Source organism: Entelurus aequoreus, linkage group LG01 (assembly GCF_033978785.1).
Source record: "Entelurus aequoreus isolate RoL-2023_Sb linkage group LG01, RoL_Eaeq_v1.1, whole genome shotgun sequence".
Taxonomy (NCBI): Eukaryota; Metazoa; Chordata; class Actinopteri; order Syngnathiformes; family Syngnathidae; genus Entelurus; species Entelurus aequoreus.
This window is the reverse complement of record NC_084731.1, coordinates 50,533,796-50,554,204: the sequence shown is the minus strand read 5'-3', so window position 1 is coordinate 50,554,204 and position 20,409 is coordinate 50,533,796. Positions and strand designations below refer to the sequence as shown.

The 20,409-nt window shown below is 38.8% G+C and overlaps 1 protein-coding gene and 1 long non-coding RNA gene across 2 annotated transcripts in view; both read left to right on the top strand.

The window, feature by feature from the left end:
• The window catches only part of tex264a (testis expressed 264, ER-phagy receptor a), a 281,667-nt gene that overhangs the window by 4,802 nt on the left and 256,456 nt on the right, over positions 1 to 20,409 (top strand). The gene's annotated exons all lie outside the window — the stretch shown is intronic.
• On the top strand, positions 4,100 to 8,883 carry LOC133654260 (uncharacterized). The gene is made up of 4 exons (XR_009826869.1): positions 4,100 to 6,210; positions 6,289 to 6,446; positions 7,010 to 7,168; positions 7,348 to 8,883. It is a non-coding gene; the product is annotated as an uncharacterized LOC133654260 (long non-coding RNA).

Genomic DNA, 20,409 nt, shown 5'->3' with positions numbered 1-20,409 from the left:
GTGTCCCTTGCAGATGTGTTGTCTATGTTGTGGGAACCAGAATATTGGTAGCAGAAATAAATAACCCCTTTTGTGTGAGTGGGTGTGGATGAGTGTGCATGGGGGAGGTTGTTTGGGTTGATGCACTGATTGAAAGTGTATCTTGTGTTTTTTCTATGTAGATTTATTTCCAAAAAAAATAAAATAAAATATATATATATATATATACGGTATATATATATATTTTTTTTTAGAACAGGCCCGCGGGCGACTCATCTGGTCCTTACGGGCGACCTGGTGCCCGCGGGCACCGCGTTGGTGACCCCTGCTGTAGATAGATAGTACTCTATTGATTCATTCAGGAGAGTTCCCTCAGGAAAATTATGTATGTATACTTTTGACCCAGCAGATTTGGTCACATTTTCAGTAGACCCATAATAAATTCATAAAAGAACCAAACTTCATGAATGTTTTTTGTGACAAACGAGTATGTGCTCCAATCACTATCACGGGGGACGGCGTGGCAAAATTGGGAGAGTGGCCTTGCCAGCAATCTGAGGGTTACTGGTTCAATCCCCACCTTCTACCATCCTAGTCACGTCCGTTGTGTCCTTGGGCAAGACACTTCACCCTTGCTCCTGATGGGTGCTGGTTAGCGCCTTGCATGGCAGCTCCCGCCATCAGTGTGTGAATGTGTGTGTGAATGGGTGAATGTGGAAATACTGTCAAAGCGCTTTGGGCTCCTTAAAAAGGGGTAGAAAAGCGCTATACAAGTACAACCATTTTCCATTTACCATATCACAACAAAAATAAGAGTTGTAGAAAGTATTGGAAACTCAAGACAGCCATGACATTACAAGACAGCCATGACATTATGTTCTTTACAAGTGTATGTAAACTTTTGATCGCGACTGTATATTAGTGTTGTCCCGATACCAATATTTTGGTACTGGTACTGCTACCAAAATGTATTTCTATACTTTTCAGTACTTTACGATACTTTTCTAAACACCACAAATAATTGCATTATTGGCTTTATTTTAACAAAAAATCTTAGGGTACATTAAACATCCATCCATCCATCCCATCCATTTTTCCACCGCTTGTCCCTTTCGGGGTGCTGGAGCCTATCTCAGCTGCATTCGGGCGGAATGCAGACAAGTCGCCACCTCATCACAGGGCCAACACAGATAGACAGACAACATTCACACTCACATTCACATACTAGGGCCAATTTAGTGTTGCCAATCAACCTATCCCCAAGTGCATGTTTTTGAAGGTGGGAGGAAGCCGGAGTACCCGGAAGGAACCAACACAATCACGGGGAGAACATGCAAACTCCACACAGAAAGATCCCAAGCCCGGGATTGAACTCAGGACCTTCATATTGTGAGTCACATGCACTAACCTCTGTACCACTGTGCTGTCCTACATTAAACATACGTTTCTTATTGCAAGTTTTTCCTTAAACCAAATAGTAAACATAATTGACAACTAGTCTTTTATTAGTAACTAAGCAAACAAAGGCTCCTAATTTAACTGCTGACATATGCAGTAACATATTGTGCCATTTTCCATTCTATTATTTTGTCTAAATTATTAAGGACAAGTGGTAGAAAATGAATTATTAATATACTAGTTCATTTACTGTTAATATCTTCTTACTTTCTCTTTTAAGATGTCCATCTACACTTCTGTTAAAATTTAATAATCACTTATTCTTCTGTTGTTTGGATACTAAACATTAGTTTTGAATGATACCACAAATTTGGGTATCAATCCGATACCAAGTCGTTACAGGATCATACATTGGTCATATTTAAAGTCCTCTTGTGTCCAGGGACATATTGCCTGAGTTTATAAACATAATATAAATTTAAAAAACTCAAAAGATTTTGTGATGCTAAAAAATATCGATGTAATCATAGTAGTATCGACTAGATACGCTCCTGTGTTTGGTATCATTACAGTGGATGTCAGGTGTAGATCCACCCATGGCGTTTGTTTACATTGTGACACCGGTGAGCTACGGTGTGTAGTGAAGCATGTTTAGCTATTCCTTGTCCTGCAGGGATGATACTTGTAAGAAATGTACTTTACTCGTCTCCATGGAGGCGAGGATAAGTGATTTAGAAGGAGCTAAAACACTGCAGACTGCGGATTGACTTTAGACGCTCGCTAGCTAGCCATGTCTTAAAGCACCTCTTCCTGAGGGCGTTTGTGTTATAGCTTCACCTTTATCGTTAGTTTTTAAGCCACAATGCATCCATTCTTCCTTTTCTGTCCACACACCGTGACTGCTTGTAACTACTCCGTGATTGTGCGCTGCCGAACATGCTCCTCTGCTCGTAAACCAGCAATGACACGACGTGACGATGACGGGGGGGGGCGGAGGGTGGGTGACCGGTACTTTTTAGAGGCGGTATAGTACTGAATATGTATCATTAGTATCGCGGTACTATACTAATACCGGTATACCGTACAACCCTAATATATCGTCGTCGTCGGCATCCTTCTGTCTCGGGAGACGACGGGTTACATCCAAAGTGACGCTGGAGTGACCTCTCCAGTGGATCTACATGGCCTGGGCATGGAACCATGGAGAGCAAGCTGTTGTCCAGGCAGCAAGCGCCCCCTCCCTGCGTGGCTGGTGGATCCAAGGGAGCGACAAGTGTCGATACAGCTTGGCACCAGCGACGCCGCAGGAGTTGCCGGAATGACGCTACAACGTCAAACCACCTTCGGAACTCCGGCTCCTGATTTTCTGTCAGGGTTCACTCCCTTAGCCTTACCCTCAAGTGGGTTGACCGCAAGGCAGCGGTGGTTTTGAGATAGGAGATTTCCTTCTCCTAGATGGGCTGCCTTACCAGGTTTACGAGCCCCAACTGCCCGAATGTGGCAGGTAGCACGGGGGTACATTTTATCCGTGGCGGTATAAGCCCGACCTGACTCTCCTAATATATATGTATATATGTGTATATATGTGTATTCAAGTGGCACCCGTATTGATTTTTATATTGTGCATCATTTGGGGATAAAAATTATTTCAGATTTATTATATGTGTCATACAGTTATTAATTCAAAACATTTTAATTAAGTTTTACTCATTAAGAAACAGGTATACACTATTGAATAGAATTATACAGTAGTGTTTCCTTGGCAATGCATCTTCCTGCTCGAAAATGTTGAGTGAATTGACTTTGTAAGACTGCGCCCTCTGCTGGATTCTGAGCTGCAGCAATTGTTTACCCCTGCGAATAGAGCCATCCACTTTCTATTTAAATTATAAAATGTTATCTATTGTATATCTGAAAATGCCAATGTTTTATAATACCTGGTACACAACCTTCAACTAGTATGAGTTCTGCTTACTTTTATAGCATTTTCAGCCCTGAGGCGCCGTAATTAGCTTGCTAAAACTGCATAAAGTATCAAGTGTGACCTCAAGGGGTTAAGCATAAAGGCAGTCTTTTTTTTTGAGACCTGAAACCAGTCAGCTGTTAAATGCCACTTTGCACTGTTGATTATTTTCCACCCTCATGTGCTGTGTGCAGGCTGCCCGGCTCGTTTGACACACTCAAAAGTTGCCTTTTGAGCCTCGCAAATAAAAACTGGGTTTTGCTTAATTGCACACTTATCCAAATATTTGTGAATAGCACTCATCCAAAAGGAGGGGAAAAACGCAGGCCTCGTCATCCTCAAAATAAAATGAGAAAAATTGTTTATTTTTGTTTAGTCTGTGGACAGCAGCTGTTTGTTGGATGGAAATTTGTGCACACACACTCACACACACACACACACACACATACACACACACACACACACACACACACACACACACACACACACACACACACACACACACACACACACACACACACACACACACACACACACACACACACACGTAAAAATAAAGATCTGCATTGAATATTGAATACATTTATCTTAGGTGAGATGGTGGATGATGTAGTATTCGTGCATTACTATTTGTGTTTTCAGCTAAAAATGTTTTGCAAAAAAAATTTTTGGGCCCACAAGCACTAAAAAATATTCTGACCTAGTCTAAGCAGACCAATATTTGGAATACAGTTGAAGCCCCGAGGTCAAACACCTTGGGTTTGTTTAGATTTAAAAGTTGTATTCCCCCTCATAGAAAACAATGGAAGTAGTATAAATCCACTGTTCGGTCAAGCTGTTGACATCATAAATCATTTTTTAACATTTTACAATTTGATGCTATCGTCTTTAATGTAGAAGGCTAAGCTAGTTACACAACAACTCGAGCTAACATAGCTAATGTATTATTCACACATTTCTAGCATACTTCTATTACTTACAGTTTCATTGTTTCCTCCAATGACATAAATAGTAGGCACGGACTCCGCCATTAAAAGTAGTTTTTCGGAAAATCCATCTTTTTGTTGTGAAGCAAGACTCTTCGTGGCAATCACGGAAGTTGAAGGCACATTGCCACAAATTATATGAGTTAAAAGTAAGGTACTTTCTACTTCAGATGAGGCTGGTACAGGCAAACAAACAGAGCATTTTCCTTCATTGGGTTTTATCATGGAAATGTTGTGGTACAGCCGGTATTATGTACATTAAAATAGGCTACCTCGCACAAGGATGTTCGGGTACATTTCTACCATCAATGATTAATTCGCTGACATCACACTTCAACAAAACGTCATACTTGATTAAAATAGAGGAACTATGAAGGAAGGCAATGCCAATATCTCTGCAATGCCTCCACGGTTTGATTTCAAATTTTCGGGACTTACGCAGATCCCTAATACACATAGGCACGTACCAGTAAGTTGGAAAATTTGGTTTTGCAATGGGACAGTTCCTGTAAAAGTTCCTGCTAGGGATGGGGATTGATAAAATTTTTCCGGTTTCAATTCTACTTTCGATTCTGCTTAAATGTAGTTGGATGAAAACATGCAACTGACTACAATTGAACATTCACCTACCGGAAATGCAAACTTTTGACCACAAACTTAGTCGCTGCTTGGTGACATTCGTCCAGTGGCAGAAGCGAACTGGGGCTGCCCGCCTTGAAGCCAGTCAGAATCTGTTTCTCGTCATGCTCATCTAAATGACAAGGCATTTATTTCTATTTAACAAAAAATTGCGCTAGTTGGAGGCGTTAGTACTTGTTGTATTCAGATAAGGTGCTAGCGTTACTGTTGCTGGGATGAGATCGAAACGGTTCAAAACAACGACTTTCACTTATATTTATTGCATGCTATGTGTTCAAATGTTTCAGCATATTGCTTGCATGTCCTCCTCTTGATGAACTAGCAGCCTTATAATTATTACAAGTAGCACTGTTGCCATCTTTTCTTGTAAAATGTAGTCAACTGAAGAGCGTCTGTTGCTTTCCAGTCACTGCAAGACTGTGAGACACCCTTATGGAAAGTTTTGGCCATAGGCCGTAAGGTGAACCCGTTTTTCGTTTCATCTCGTTCCCATATCTGGGCACTAAATCATTTTTGGTTCTTAAAAAATATATTTTGGTTTTCAATGAGAAAAAAAAAGTTCTCCACTGGAGATCCAGGCAATTTTTTTAAATTAGTGTTTAAAGTCGGGACTATTTCTTGCTTGGCGTAACAATATTTTCGTTTTAGGTGACGTTTTTGTCACGTGCTTCACATTTGACCAATCGGGTAGCCGCGCAGATCCAAGATGGCGATGTCAACAACGTCTAGCGATGAAGAGGAAAATACTCTAAAACACCTTAAAAAAGTTAGAAAAAAGAACAACAAAATATGCTACATGCATGTTACGTCTGTTAGGAATGAAGAGGTGAATGATTTCACTATCAGAAGGTGGGATACTTACAGGAATTGTTTAAAACGGTGGCTTTGCTGTGATGGAGAGTCTCATAAAGTAGCCGATACATTCACATCCTGTATCGATGTTGAATTGAAAGATATTCCTGATGACGCTGGGCTTCACCCGACTTGTTACCGGCGGTTCATTGACAAGAAGCGTTTGGATTCTGCCGAAAAACTGGCCAAATGGCTGGATGTGGGTATAAGATGAGTTTGTGGCATCGGACATTCCAAAGAAAAAACTAAGATCGAAGACGGGCCTGCCTATCGGTTCTGCTGGCGCTGTGATCCCTGCCATTTGTATCATTTGCAAGAGAACGGACAAGAGAATTACTGTGGGAGGCAAACGGCAGAGGGACCATCTTTCACAGGCAGAAACGCTTTCAGCAGGTAAGCACACACACACACACACACAATACACGTAGCACTTACACACATACAAACCATTTAATCATCTTTTATTTTTAGGCCAGTTGATGAACGCTGCCAGGATAAAGCAAGACAGTAGCATTCTCTTGCATATTGAAGACAGAGACCGTGTAGCCATGTAAGTGCGGTACCACAAGTCCTGTCAGCTTCATGACAAAGTCTGATGTAACACTTACTGGAACCGCAGATGAAGAAGTGTGAGTTATTAAATTGAATTATCAATTATATACACACTATAAATTACTATTCATATGGGCAGCACAGTGGAAGAGGGGTTAGTGCATGTGCCTCACAATACGAAGGTCCTGAGTAGTCCTGAGTTCAATCCCTGGCTCGGGATCTTTCTGTGTGGAGTTTGCATTCTACTCCGGCTTCCTCCCACCTCCAAAGACATGCACCTGGGGATAGGTTGATTGGCTACACTAAATGGTCCCTAGTGTGTGAATGTGAGTGTGAATGTTGTTTGTTTATCTGTGTTGGCCCTGTGATGAGGTGGCGACTTGTCCAGGGTGTACCCCGCCTTCCGCCCGAATGCAGCTGAGATAGACTCCAGCACCCCCCGCGACCCCAAAAAGGGACAAGCGGTAGAAAATTGATGGATGGATTATAGATGCATGATAGATACAGTGTCAATAATTATGAAATGAATATAGAATAAATCACTTTTTTAATTGACTTTTCCTGTTTGTATGTAGCTACAATCTTGACTGCATACCTTTTGGCACATATTAAATGTGTGTGTGTGTGTGTTTCTTTGCAGAAGTGAACCAACCTTTGATGCCAGCTACAACATATTCTGCGAGAGGATCATCCGCCAAAGGATAATTGTTAATCAGGAGGTGCTGAGAATGAACCAGCTACGACCAATGTTTTTAAATACGGTGCAAAAACATGAAGATTGTGATGCTTCAAACTACAGGTAACAACAGAAGCTTTTTTTCGCAGCGATGTAAAACACTTTTATGCTGAAAAATATCAAAAGAATAATAAATAATTTAAAAAAAAGGCTTTGATAGTATATTTAAACTAACTAATACTTATGAATATATCTTTATTCACACCCTTGTGCTCTTCCTTCCCTGTGTTCTTATGTTGCAGGCAGGATAAATTAAAGAGAAGGCTGACTCTGGACTTTCCCCAACTGGTGTTTCAAGCGTAACATCTACGAACTGGTTTTTGTTGAGACATTGTCTGCAGATAAGCGGATAGACAGGCTACCTCATCCATCAGGTACAGACACAACTGAGTCAACTGAAGTAAGCCAAGGTGAAAGTGACACTGAACACATGGCAAGAACAACAGCCGGTCCGCAAACTACTTGGAATACGAGGACACTTTATAGTGCAGCGCTGATATTGAAGCAGCTACTATGTGACTCTCCCGGTATGACGTGCCCCTGGCCACCCACATCAGATGATTTTAATGTGTCCCATGTAAAATCTGTTGTGCCACTTGAGGAACCAATATTAGCCTGTTATGTTGATATTCCAGAAGATGTGAACCTAAAAGTGATATCTGTTTGTCAAGACATTACGTATCTTGCGCGACCCCGAAGGGAATAAGCGGTAGAAATTGGATGGATGGGTATCTAAAGGTCGGAGGCAGACACCCAAATCATTATGTCTTGGTCTAAGTATTGGACATTTAACAGGTTCCTCACAAGTTGTGTCACTGCTGAGTAGACTAGGACATTGTGCTTCATGAGACATTCTCTCAAAGGTATAATGTCTGCCCCTTCACCCAATGGCAATGGATGGCACATTGCGGATGGGGAGTTAAAAGTTACATGGATGACTACAAATCCTGCCCCTGATAGTGTGTTAAAGGTAGTCCACTGCAGCTGCAAATGTGAGACAGGAAGATGTTCCTGTATGTCTGCAAGACTGTCCTGTACTGATTTGTCGCTGACAAAATTGTGCCAATATTTCCATGGAAACAGCATAAAAGCACATGGGAAGATGGCTCTGATAGTGATAGCTAAGAGATGAACAATGTCTCCCTCATTCAGAATACGCAGTCACACTTAATCAGTTAGTTCTCTAATAAAAATTTGAGTTTTTGCCCCATTTGAGAAAAATCCCTCAGAGTATTTTACTATTTTTTTTTTTTTTAGTTACTTCAGTTAAATACTTTAAAAATAGAATGTGAGGTTACAGTGCACTTGACCTTAAAAAAATTGTAATAATCATAGTTTGAGTTTGTGCCAAATTTGAGGAAAATCTATCAAATAATTATTGAGATATGGCTTTAAGAATGTGCAACGTTAAGACAAAATAATAAAAAAATGTATTTAAAACATACCCAAGACCTGCTGTGACATCAACACATTGTTTTGTTCATGTACATATTGTTTTGTACCATATTGTGTACAGATTCTATACTGTAATGCAGTTTTTTTTGTATTTCTATTTTTCGGCATTATTCGATATTTTGATTGATGTCAGCCATTTTGGGCCAAAGTGTTCTTTATTTTATTTTATTTTTTACTTCCTCTTATAACACAGTATCTACTGAAAATTTTAATGTATAAAACATAATTGTTTAGCAAAATGTACCATGTGTATGTTCAATTGTACAGGTTGCTATTCACTTATTTTGAAGCGTTTTTTAATTTTTTTTGGTATGTTTCATGGTTTAAATTCAAATTAAAGTATACCAATGCTAAAATACTTGTATGTATTAATGTCAATTTGTGAGAGAGATTATGTTTCCAGAATGAATGTAGATACATTTACAAGAAAAAACAGCTGCATAAGATTTTCGTTTTTTGTCATTCCTATTTTTATACATTTATGGCTCTAAAAAAAAACCGCCAGGATATTTTGCGGAGAACTTTTAACCTAATGTCCACAATGACATTGTCTATGCAAAAATGCAAAAAAAGAGTAGTGCCCAGACGTGGTAACGAAAATCACTTTCTAGCCACTTTTTCCTGGTTCACCTTATGGCCTATTGTTTTGTAAAAGAGAATAAGGAACTAGTTTAAATATTGTGCTGATATTGATAAACTGTCAAAAGTACTCACAATGGAGAAACATTTAAATATACAGCTAGTACATGTGATCAGTATCAGTATTGCCTATAGCCGATTTCACTCATCAGTATCAGAATCGTCAGCATAAATCCCTGATCAGAACATCCCTAGTATGTTTTACTCAATTATAATCACAATCAACAAATTAAAGGCAAAATCGCATAAGCATTAAACGATATTGGACATTTTCAACGGGCCCTGTATTTACTTGGTTCGTATATTGGATTGATACCAAAATCTGCCGTATCGCCCGCCCCTACTAAGTACATAGTGAGTGACGATTTTGGTTTTCTGTTTTAGTCTTCTAATTGCACATCTGCATGACTCACAGTGGATGTTTATTCGGTCACTGTTTGCCTGGAACTTAATTAATGCTGCCAAAAGTTGCACTTTTAAAGAGGGTTACACATTTCTGTGGCAATTGATTTGACTCGGGGGGGGGGGGGGGGGGGGCAAATTTAGAGAAAAGAATGTGTCTGGGGGCCGGTATATCTATCTATGTATATATATATATATATATATATATATATATATATATATATATATATATATATATATATATATATATATATATATATATATATATATATATATATATATATATATATATATACATACATATAGGGTTGGGTATCGTTTGAATTCGAACGATTCCGATTCCGATTCTTTGTTTCGATTCCGATTCATGACGATTCTCTTTTCCGATTCTTCTTGTACCATGCCGGGATCAATGTGTTTGACAGGTAGTCCCTGGAAGGTGGTATGTATTTTGGGTTGAGAGGTTTCACCATATCCCTGCAAACATAAACAAACATGTAATGTTGCTGTTACTGTTTAGCCCAGTATCGATTAGCTTAGCTCTAACGTTATTGCTTAACTAACCCAAATGTTGGAGATTCCACCTCTGAAAAGGGATGCAGTCTTTTGACTATGTGTGCAGTGACCTTTCTGTGGCACTCTTCCATCTGTGGCACCGACATCTTCCCCATTGCCGCTACGGTGAACGGAGTACGCTGAGCACATCGCGGAGCCTGGCTAGCAGGTTGTAAATTGTCTATGAAAAAATATGCGGGCTAATTTGTTAGCTGCCTCGACGTTGGTGCAAAACACAGTATTTATTGCATATATATTGTTTTACTTACCGGATTCGGACTGCAATGCAGTCACCGAGGTGCCAGGCTGGGCGTCGAAGCCAGAGGAAGAGGCACAGGAGGACGGTCGGCGCAGCGCGTCGAAGACGGGACACGCATTTATTTGTACTCGGAGGTGCTTCATCATGTTCGACGTGCACCCTCCTAAGCACGAAACAGTCCTGTTGCACGTGTTACATTTCGCCGATATTTCATTTTTTTTAGTAAAATAAAGCCACACTTCGACCGCCGACGCCCGCTATCCATACTTGACTGACTCGCTTGGCTACATAGGCTCTGCTATGCTAACACTTCCGGCGGTGGGCGCTTCTTCGTTGGTGTTTAGCGGCTTCTTCTTCCGGTCGGCGGACTTATTCTTTTTTTTCGGTCGGCGGACTGGGTATCGAAACTAGGAATCGAAATTTAAACTTTTGAACGATTCCGGGAGATTCGGAAAGTTAGTCCCGGTTCCAATCGATACTCGATACTCGATACCCAACCCTATATACATATATATATACATACATACATACATACATACATACATACATACATACATACATACATACATACATATATATATATATATATATATATATATATATATATATATATATATATATATATATATATATATATATATATATATATATATATATATATATATATATATATATATACATACATACATACATATGTATATATGTATGTATATATATATATATATATATATATGTATGTATGTATATATATATATGTATGTATATGTATATATATATATATGTATGTATATATATATATATGTATATATGTATGTATATATATATATATGTATATATATATATGTATGTATATATATATATATATGTATGTATGTATATATATATATATATATGTATGTATGTATGTATGTATGTATGTATGTATGTATGTATTTATATATTAGGGCTGTGAATCTTTGGGTGTCCCACGATTCGATTCAAAATCGATTCTTGGGGTCACGATTCGATTCAAAATCGATTTTTTTTCAATTCAACACGATTCTCGATTCAAAAACGATTTATTTTTTATTAACTTTTTTAATGAAAACAATAAACAACAATACCATAACAATGCAATACAATTTCAAAACCAAACCCGACCCAGCAACATTCAGAATAGCAATAAACAGAGCAATTGAGAGCAATTGAGGACACACAAACATGACACGGAACAATCTAAAAGTAGTGAGACAAAAATGAATATTATCAACAACAGTATCAATATTAGTAACAATTTCAACATAGTAGTGATTAAAAATCCCTCATTGATATTATCATTACAAACATTAATAAAAAAAAATTTAAAAAAAATTGAACAATAGTGTCACAGTGGCTTACACTTGCATCGCATCTCATAAACTTGACAACACATTGTGTCCAATATTTTCCACAATGATATAATAAGTCATATTTTGGTTCATTTAATAGTTAAAACACATTTAAATAATGGATCCCATATTCCAATACATGACTCATTATTATCTAAACTAAATGCAGTTTTTTCTACTGATATCATCTCCATAGCTTGTGTGTACCAGTCAGTATGAGTTGGACTATCAACATTTATCAATTTTTTTAATATTACCCTTTTTGTTTTTATGCATATTGAAAGAAATGCATTTTTACTCTTTGATGACACATTACTAAATTGATGGAGATCCCCAAGAATACAAGTTTTCAGTGTCATTGGGATATTTATATTAAGGACTGTGATTGCTTATTTTGTTGTTTTCAACCATAACTCTTTTATTCTCTGACATTCCCACAACAAATGAACAAGAGTTGCCTCGGCTGCCCGACACTAACTTGCTATCTACTACACCAATTTAAAACAGCTGAGAAGATGTAAAATACAACCTATTCAATATCTTAAATGTAGTCAGTTTATCTTTAATGCTTGTAAAGGGCTTATTGGAATTTTTCCAAATATCATTCCATGATATGTCTCTTTCATCTAAAATGTTTAAGTCAATCATCCATTTACGAACACATGCATCATTTGCATTTCTAGTGTGGTGTTAATTTATTATTCCATAAAATAGTTTAATTAATTTCTTAAAGTGTCCGCCCTGAGATCGGTAGGTTGGAGTTCAAATCCCAGCCGAGTCATACCAAAGGACCCATAACCTCCCTGCTTGGCACTCAGCAACAAAGGGTTGGAGTTGGGGGTTAAATCACCAAAATGATTCCCGGGCGCGGCGCCGCTGCTGCCCACTGCTCCCCAAGGGGATGGGACAAATGCAGAGGACAAATTTCACCACATCTAAGTGTGTGTGTGACAATCATTGGTACTTTAATCTTTAATCTTAATCTAAATGTATCTTGATTAAAAAGTGCATCTTCCAGTTCATGGCTATTTAAAGACATACTTTCAGAGGATATGTATTTATTTACAGTGTGTTTTAAAGAGATACAATTTAAAAAATGATTTCTGGGTACATTATATTGATCAACTAAATAATTGAACGGTTTAAAAGAGTTTTTATTAATAATATGATGAGGTTTAGTAATACCTCTGTCTTTCCATGTTGTCCATTTAACCACATTTTTATTAATTATGATATTAGGATTGTACCAAAGCGGTTGATTTACAGATGTCATTGGGTTGATTCGTAGTATTTTCTGGCACAGTTTTAGAATGTTGAAGGTGGCTTCTATTGGGCTCTGCCTCAATTCATTAGGTATTTTTAAATATAATATAAACTCCCCACATCAATGTCCAAATTCATTAACATATTTTTTTCTATGTTGATCCAGTCCTTATCTGCAGAAGAATGAAATAAGTGGCTTGCTTGTTCACAACCGAAGGAGATATAATAATGTAAGAAGTTTGGTAATTGTAGTCCTCCTTTATCTTGTGTACAAGACAACCTTAAGTATGAACAACTGGCCTTCTTTCCACACCATATAAAATGTGATATCATTGTATGTATTTTCTTAAACCAACTTTTATTTATTAGGACAGGCATCATTTTCAGTATACTCATGGCAGTATACTCATTTTTACCATGTTCAACCGACCCCAAAGTGATATTTGGAGACGTGACCAGCGTTCCATTTTGGATTCTATCTTATTTTTTAAATGTTTAAGATTTAGATCTCTGCTTGTATAAAGGTTTGGTGTAATGTGTAGTACTAGATATATGATTTCTGCCTCTTTCCATTTAATTTTGGAGTTCTGAACTTGTGATTTCTTGCAGTGTTTATTAAGTGGTAATATGTCACATTTGTTCCAATTTACTTTATACCCTGATAAACAGCCATATTCAGTGATGACATTATTGATATAGTGAAGAGATGAGTTAACATGTGACAGGTAGAGAATTATGTCGTCACAATACATCGATAGCTTATTATACTGAGAGACAATTTTTATACCATGAATATTATTTTCACTTCTTATTTTTGCAGGGTTCAATAACCAAATTAAATAATAATCCAGATGCAGGACATCCCTGTTTTACTCCTCTTTTTAACGAAAAAGGTTCTGAAATATGATTATTGGTTTTGACTGATGCCATGGGCCTTGTACAAAGCATCTTAATCCATTGTATAAAATTATCTCCAAATCCAAATTTACGTAATGTGCAAAACAGAAGTGACCAGTTTATGCGGTCGAATGCCTTCTCCGCATCAACAATACATACTGCTGTGGGATAAGGGAGACTTCTAGCATAGTAAATAACATTAAACAATTTCCTTGTATTGTCTGAAGATTGTCGACCTTCCATGAAGCCAGTTTGGTCAGTATGAATTAATTTTCCTATTACATTTGATAATCGTGTGGCTAAGATTTTTGCCAAGATTCAAAAGGATTCTCTATTCATTCAATACATAGGATTTCAGCAGGATCTACCCCAGTCTCCTGACATGCAAGCAGAGTAGTAGATTTTTGTAAAAAGCTTTTATAATTGTAAAGGACAATGTTTTATCAACTGATTGCAATAATGTAAATTTGTTTTAACTATTAAATGAACCAAAAATATGACTTATTTTATATTTGTGAAAATATTGGACACAGTGTGTTGTCAAGCTTATGAGATGCGATGCAAGTGTAAGCCACTGTGACACTATTGTTCTTTTTTTTTTTTTATAAATGTCTAATGATAATGTCAATGAGGAATGTTTAATCACTGCTATGTTGAAATTGTAACTAATATTGATACTGTTGTTGATAATATTCATTTTTGTTTCACTACTTTTGGTTTGTTCTGTGTCGTGTTTGTGTCTCCTCTCAATTGCTCTGTTTATTGCAGTTCTGAGTGTTACTGGGTCTGGTTTGGTTTTGGAATTGGATTGCATTGTTATGGTATTGCTGTGTATTGTTTTGTTGGATTGATTAATTCAAAAAAACAAAACAAAACATTTTTTTTAAATAAATAATATTAAAAAATAAAAACTCGATTTTTTAAAAATGAGAATCGATTCTGAATCGCACAACGTGAGAATCGCGATTCGAATTTGAATCGATTGTTTCCCACACCCCTAATATATATGTATATATATATATATATATATATATATATATAAATGATATGTATATATATACATATAATTTATATATATATACATATGTATTCGGGGTGTGGGAAACAATCGATTCAAATTCGAATCGCGATTCTCACGTTGTGCGATTCAGAATCGATTCTCATTTAAAAAAAAATTATTTATTTATTTATTTGTAATTTATTTTTTTTATTTTTTTAAAAATTAATCAATCCAACAAAACAATACACAATATTAGTTACAATTTCAACATAGCATTGATTAAAAATCCCTCATTGACATTATCATTAGACATTTATAAAAAAAACCCAATAACAATAGTGTCACAGTGGCTTACACTTGCATCGCATCTCATAACCTTGACAACACACTGTGTCCAATATTTTCACAAAGATAAAATAAGTCATATTTTTGGTTCATTTAATAGTTAAAACAAATTTACATTATTGCAATCAGTTGATAAAACATTGTCCTTTACAATTATAAAAGCTTTTTACAAAAATCTACTACTCTGCTTGCATGTCAGCAGACTGGGGTGGATCCTGCTGAAATCCTATGTATTGAATGTATAGAGAATCGTTTTGTATCGGGAAAAAAAATCGTTTTTGAATCGAGAATCGTGTTGAAATGAAAAAAAAAAAATTGATTTTGAATCGAATTGTGACCCCAAGAATCGATATTGAATCGAATCGTGGGACACCCAAAGATTCACAGCCCATATATATATATATATATATATATATATATATATATATATATATATATATATATATATTATATATATATATATATATATATATATATATATATATATATATATATATATATATACATATCCATGGCACCCGCATTTCAGGCTGGCCGCTCTGGAAACACTTGCTGTGGAAACGCACTCCACCCACACTGCTTAGTGCCTCGTCTGAGCTGCTGTGACTTAGATTACCATAGTAACTAGTATATCATGCAAAAGCGCAGATTCCTACCATTGAAATACTTTGTATAGTACAAGACTTACGGTAATTTGAAAACATCACTGCACATCATAATGTCAGTTACAGTTTCCATCTTAAAGATCCAAACAAATTATTTGGGAATATATTATTCGCCAGATTGAAAACTTGCCTTATATGCCCAGGCCTGCCTTAGGGCCTGCTTATGAGCACCAAACTGAAACATGTATCATCTCCCTCACTTATTTGTTTCTCCACTCAAACGCTCGCTTTTGAAGTTTGGGGTTTTCATGAGGTCATGAAGAATAAACCTCATTACTCGTGGTCTTGATTCCGCCTCAGGCTTGCCCCCAAGCAAGATGAGCACGCCCCTTACGCCCACCACTTTGTCAAAAAGCTGGTCGCTACACATCTTAAAATACAGCACTGCAAACTATTTGTCAAGTTGGATTATTTTATTTGAACCTAGTTTGGCGTTGCCTCTAAACTGTGACTGCAACGTTAGTACTGTTTATGTAAAAAGTGCACATGAACATTTGTTGGAGACGACTCTGGACAAACAGCTCATTAGCATTAAAACCTACATAACAATGTGTTCTGAGTAAGGGGCTTCGTAAAAGCACTTTTTAAAATGTCTGAATTACAACATCAAGGCTCGATTTTACACAACACACTTCTAATAGACTATCGTGAGACCTCTGAAACTCATTTGAAAATACTATAATTTAGAAGTTTTAATGGGAATAAACTGGCTATATTGTTGAAAAGTAACACCTCCGGAAGAACTTTGAACATGTCACGAGGGAGGTGCTGGACATTGAGTCCGAGTGGACCATGTTCCGCACCTCTATTGTCGAGGCGGCTGATTGGAGCTGTGGCCGCAAGGTAGTTGGTGCCTGTCGTGGCGGTAATCCTAGAACCCGTTGGTGGACACCGGCGGTGAGGGATGCCGTCAAGCTGAAGAAGGAGTCCTATCGGGTTCTTTTGGCTCATGGGACTCCGGAGGCAGCAGACAGGTACCGACAGGCCAAGCGGTGTGCGGCTACAGCGGTCGCGGAGGCAAAAACTCGGACATGGGAGGAGTTCGGCAAGGCCATGGAAAACGACTTCCGGACGACTTCGAAGCGATTCTGGACCACCATCCGCCGCCTCAGGAAGGGGAAGCAGTGCACTATCAACACCGTGTATGGTGCGGATGGTGTTCTGCTGACCTCGACTGCGGATGTTGTGGATCGGTGGAGGGAATACTTCGAAGACCTCCTCAATCCCACCGACATGTCTTCCTATGAGGAAGCAGTGCCTTGGGAATCTGTGGTGGGCTCTCCTATTTCTGGGGCTGAGGTTGCTGAGGTAGTTAAAAAGTTCCTCGGTGGCAAGGCCCGGGGGTGGATGAGACCCGCCCGGAGTTCCTTAAGGCTCTGGATGCTGTGGGGCTGTCTTGGTTGACAAGACTCTGCAGCATCGCGTGGACATCGGGGGCGGTACCTCTGGATTGGCAGACCGGGGTGGTGATTCCTCTCTTTAAGAAGGGGAACCGGAGGGTGTGTTCCAACTATCGTGGGATCACACTCTCAGCCTTCCCGGTAAGGTCTATTCGGGTGTACTGTAGAGGAGGCTACGCCGGATAGTCGAACCTCGAATCAGGAGGAACAGTGTGGTTTTCGTCCTGGTCGTGGAACTGTGGACCAGCTCTATACTCTCGGCAGGGTCCTTGAGGGTGCATGGGAGTTTGCCCAACCAGTCTACATGTGCTTTGTGGACTTGGAGAAGGCATTCGACCGTGTCCCTCGGGAGGTCCTGTGGGGAGTGCTCAGAGAGTATGGGGTATCGGACTGACTGATTGTGGCTGTCCGCTCCCTGTACGATCAGTGCCAGAGCTTGGTCCGCATCGCCGGCAGTAAGTCGGACACGTTTCCAGTGAGGGTTGGACTCCGCCAAGGCTGCTCTTTGTCACCGATTCTGTTCATAACTTTTATGGACAGAATTCTAGGCGCAGTCAGGGCGTTGAGGGGATCTGGTTTGGTGGCTGCAGGATTAGGTCTCTGCTTTTTGCAGATGATGTGGTCCTGATGGCTTCATCTGGCCAGGATCTTCAGCTCTCACTGGATCGGTTCGCAGCCGAGTGTGAAGCGACTGGGATGAGAATCAGCACCTCCAAGTCCGAGTCCATGGTTCTCGCCCGGAAAAGGGTGGAGTGCCATCTCCGGGTTGGGGAGGAGACCCTGCCCCAAGTGGAGGAGTTCAAGTACCTAGGAGTCTTGTTCATGAGTGGGGGAAAAGTGGACCGTGAGATCGACAGGCGGATCGGTGCGGCATCTTCAGTAATGCGGACGCTGTATCGGTCCGTTGTGGTGAAGAAGGAGCTGAGCCGGAAGGCAAAGCTCTCAATTTACCGGTCGATCTACGTTCCCATCCTCACCTATGGTCATGAGCTTTGGGTCATGACCGAAAGGACAAGATCACGGGTACAGGCGGCCGAAATGAGTTTCCTCCGCCGGGTGGCGGGGCTCTCCCTTAGAGACAGGGTGAGAAGCTCTGCCATCCGGGGGGAGCTCAAAGTAAAGCCACTGCTCCTCCACATCGAGAGGAGCCAGATGAGGTGGTTCCGGCATCTGGTCAGGATGCCACCTGAACGCCTCCCTCGGGAGGTGTTTAGGGCACGTCCAACCGGTAGGAGACCACGGGGAAGACCCAGGACACGTTGGGAAGACTATGTCTCCCGGCTGGCCTGAGAACGCCTCGGGATCCCCCGGGAGGAGCTGGACGAAGTGGCTGGGTAGAGGGAAGTCTGGGTTTCCCTGCTTAGGCTGCTGCCCCCGCGACCTGACCTCGGATAAGCGGAGGAAGATGGATGGATGGATGGTAACACCCTGCAGCCTAATTTAGCTTAAAACAACCAAATTTGAAACACAGATTTGCATTCCTTCATCACATACACTGGATTTTTTAAAACTATTTTATTGATGTCTCATAATTGTTTTAATTGCTCAGTAAAAACAAATATTGATTGCACTTTTTTCCTCTTCACAATTTGAGTTGTTCTCTTAGTTTTAATGCAAGTTTGATTTTCATTAAAACTATTTTAATATGATTTAAAACATTAAAATACAATACAAATGTAACTAAATAATAACTCTGGCTTGTTTTAGTTTGAAAACAAATGGACATAAGTGTTTTCTACCCTTAACCTGCGGGCCTATTAACAACCAGTAGATGGCAGTACTATCACAGGTTTTGAGCAAGACAAGGCCAACTCGTCTCTCAAAAATTGTAGGACTAATTCTCTTTAATTAAAAAAAGAGAATTAGTAAAAATTGTAGGACTAATTCTCTTTAATTAAAAAAAGAGAATTAGTAAAAATTGTAGGACTAATTCTCTTTAATTAAAAAAAGAGAATTAGTCCTACAATTTTTGAGAGACGAGTTGGCCTTGTCTTGCTCAAAACCTGTGATAGTACTGCCATCTACTGGTTGTTAATAGGCCCGCAGGTTAAGGGTAGAAAACACTTATGTCCATTTGTTTTCAAACTAAAACAAGCCAGAGTTATTATTTAATTACATTTGTATTGTATTTTAATGTTTTAAATCATATTAAAATAGTTTTAATGAAAATCAAACTTGCATTAAAACTAAGAGAACAACTCAAATTGTGAAGAGGAAAAAAGTGCAATCAATATTTGTTTTTACTGAGCAATTAAAACAATTATGAGACATCAATAAAATAGTTTTAAAAAATCCAGTGTATGTGATGAAGGAATGCAAATCTGTGTTTCAAATTTGGTTGTTTTAAGCTAAATTAGGCTGCAGGGTGTTACCATCCATCCATCCATCTTCCTCCGCTTATCCGAGGTCAGGTCGCGGGGGCAGCAGCCTAAGCAGGGAAACCCAGACTTCCCTCTACCCAGCCACTTCGTCCAGCTCCTCCCGGGGGATCCCGAGGCGTTCTCAGGCCAGCCGGGAGACATAGTCTTCCCAACGTGTCCTGGGTCTTCCCCGTGGTCTCCTACCGGTTGGACGTGCCCTAAACACCTCCCTAACTAACAACAAAACGAAATTAAAAAAATGTAAGCCTGCATTACCCACTGCTATCCATTATGAGGTGAATATTGCTATATATTCCAGTTTTACCCTTAACGTTAATGATGTTCCGATAGGGATTTCAATGCTGATTCTGATACCGGTCAACCATAAGTGAGATTGGCTGATACAGATCACATGCATTAACTCTAATGTTTTTCATTTATTTATGGTAGTTGCTATGTACGGTTTAACAATATCAACACAATATTTAAACTACATAGTTCCTTATCGTATACAATTGTTTGAGCAAAAAAAAGTCATAAAATGAAAAACTACAATCTACTACTCTTTTAAATAATTAGTTTTTTTTTTTTTTTTTACCATCAAAGGCCTCCTGTGTCAAGGGGATCAGTATCTGTCTTTTTACACATGAACAAAAATGACAACGAAATTATTATGGAAATAAAAATATCTATCTAA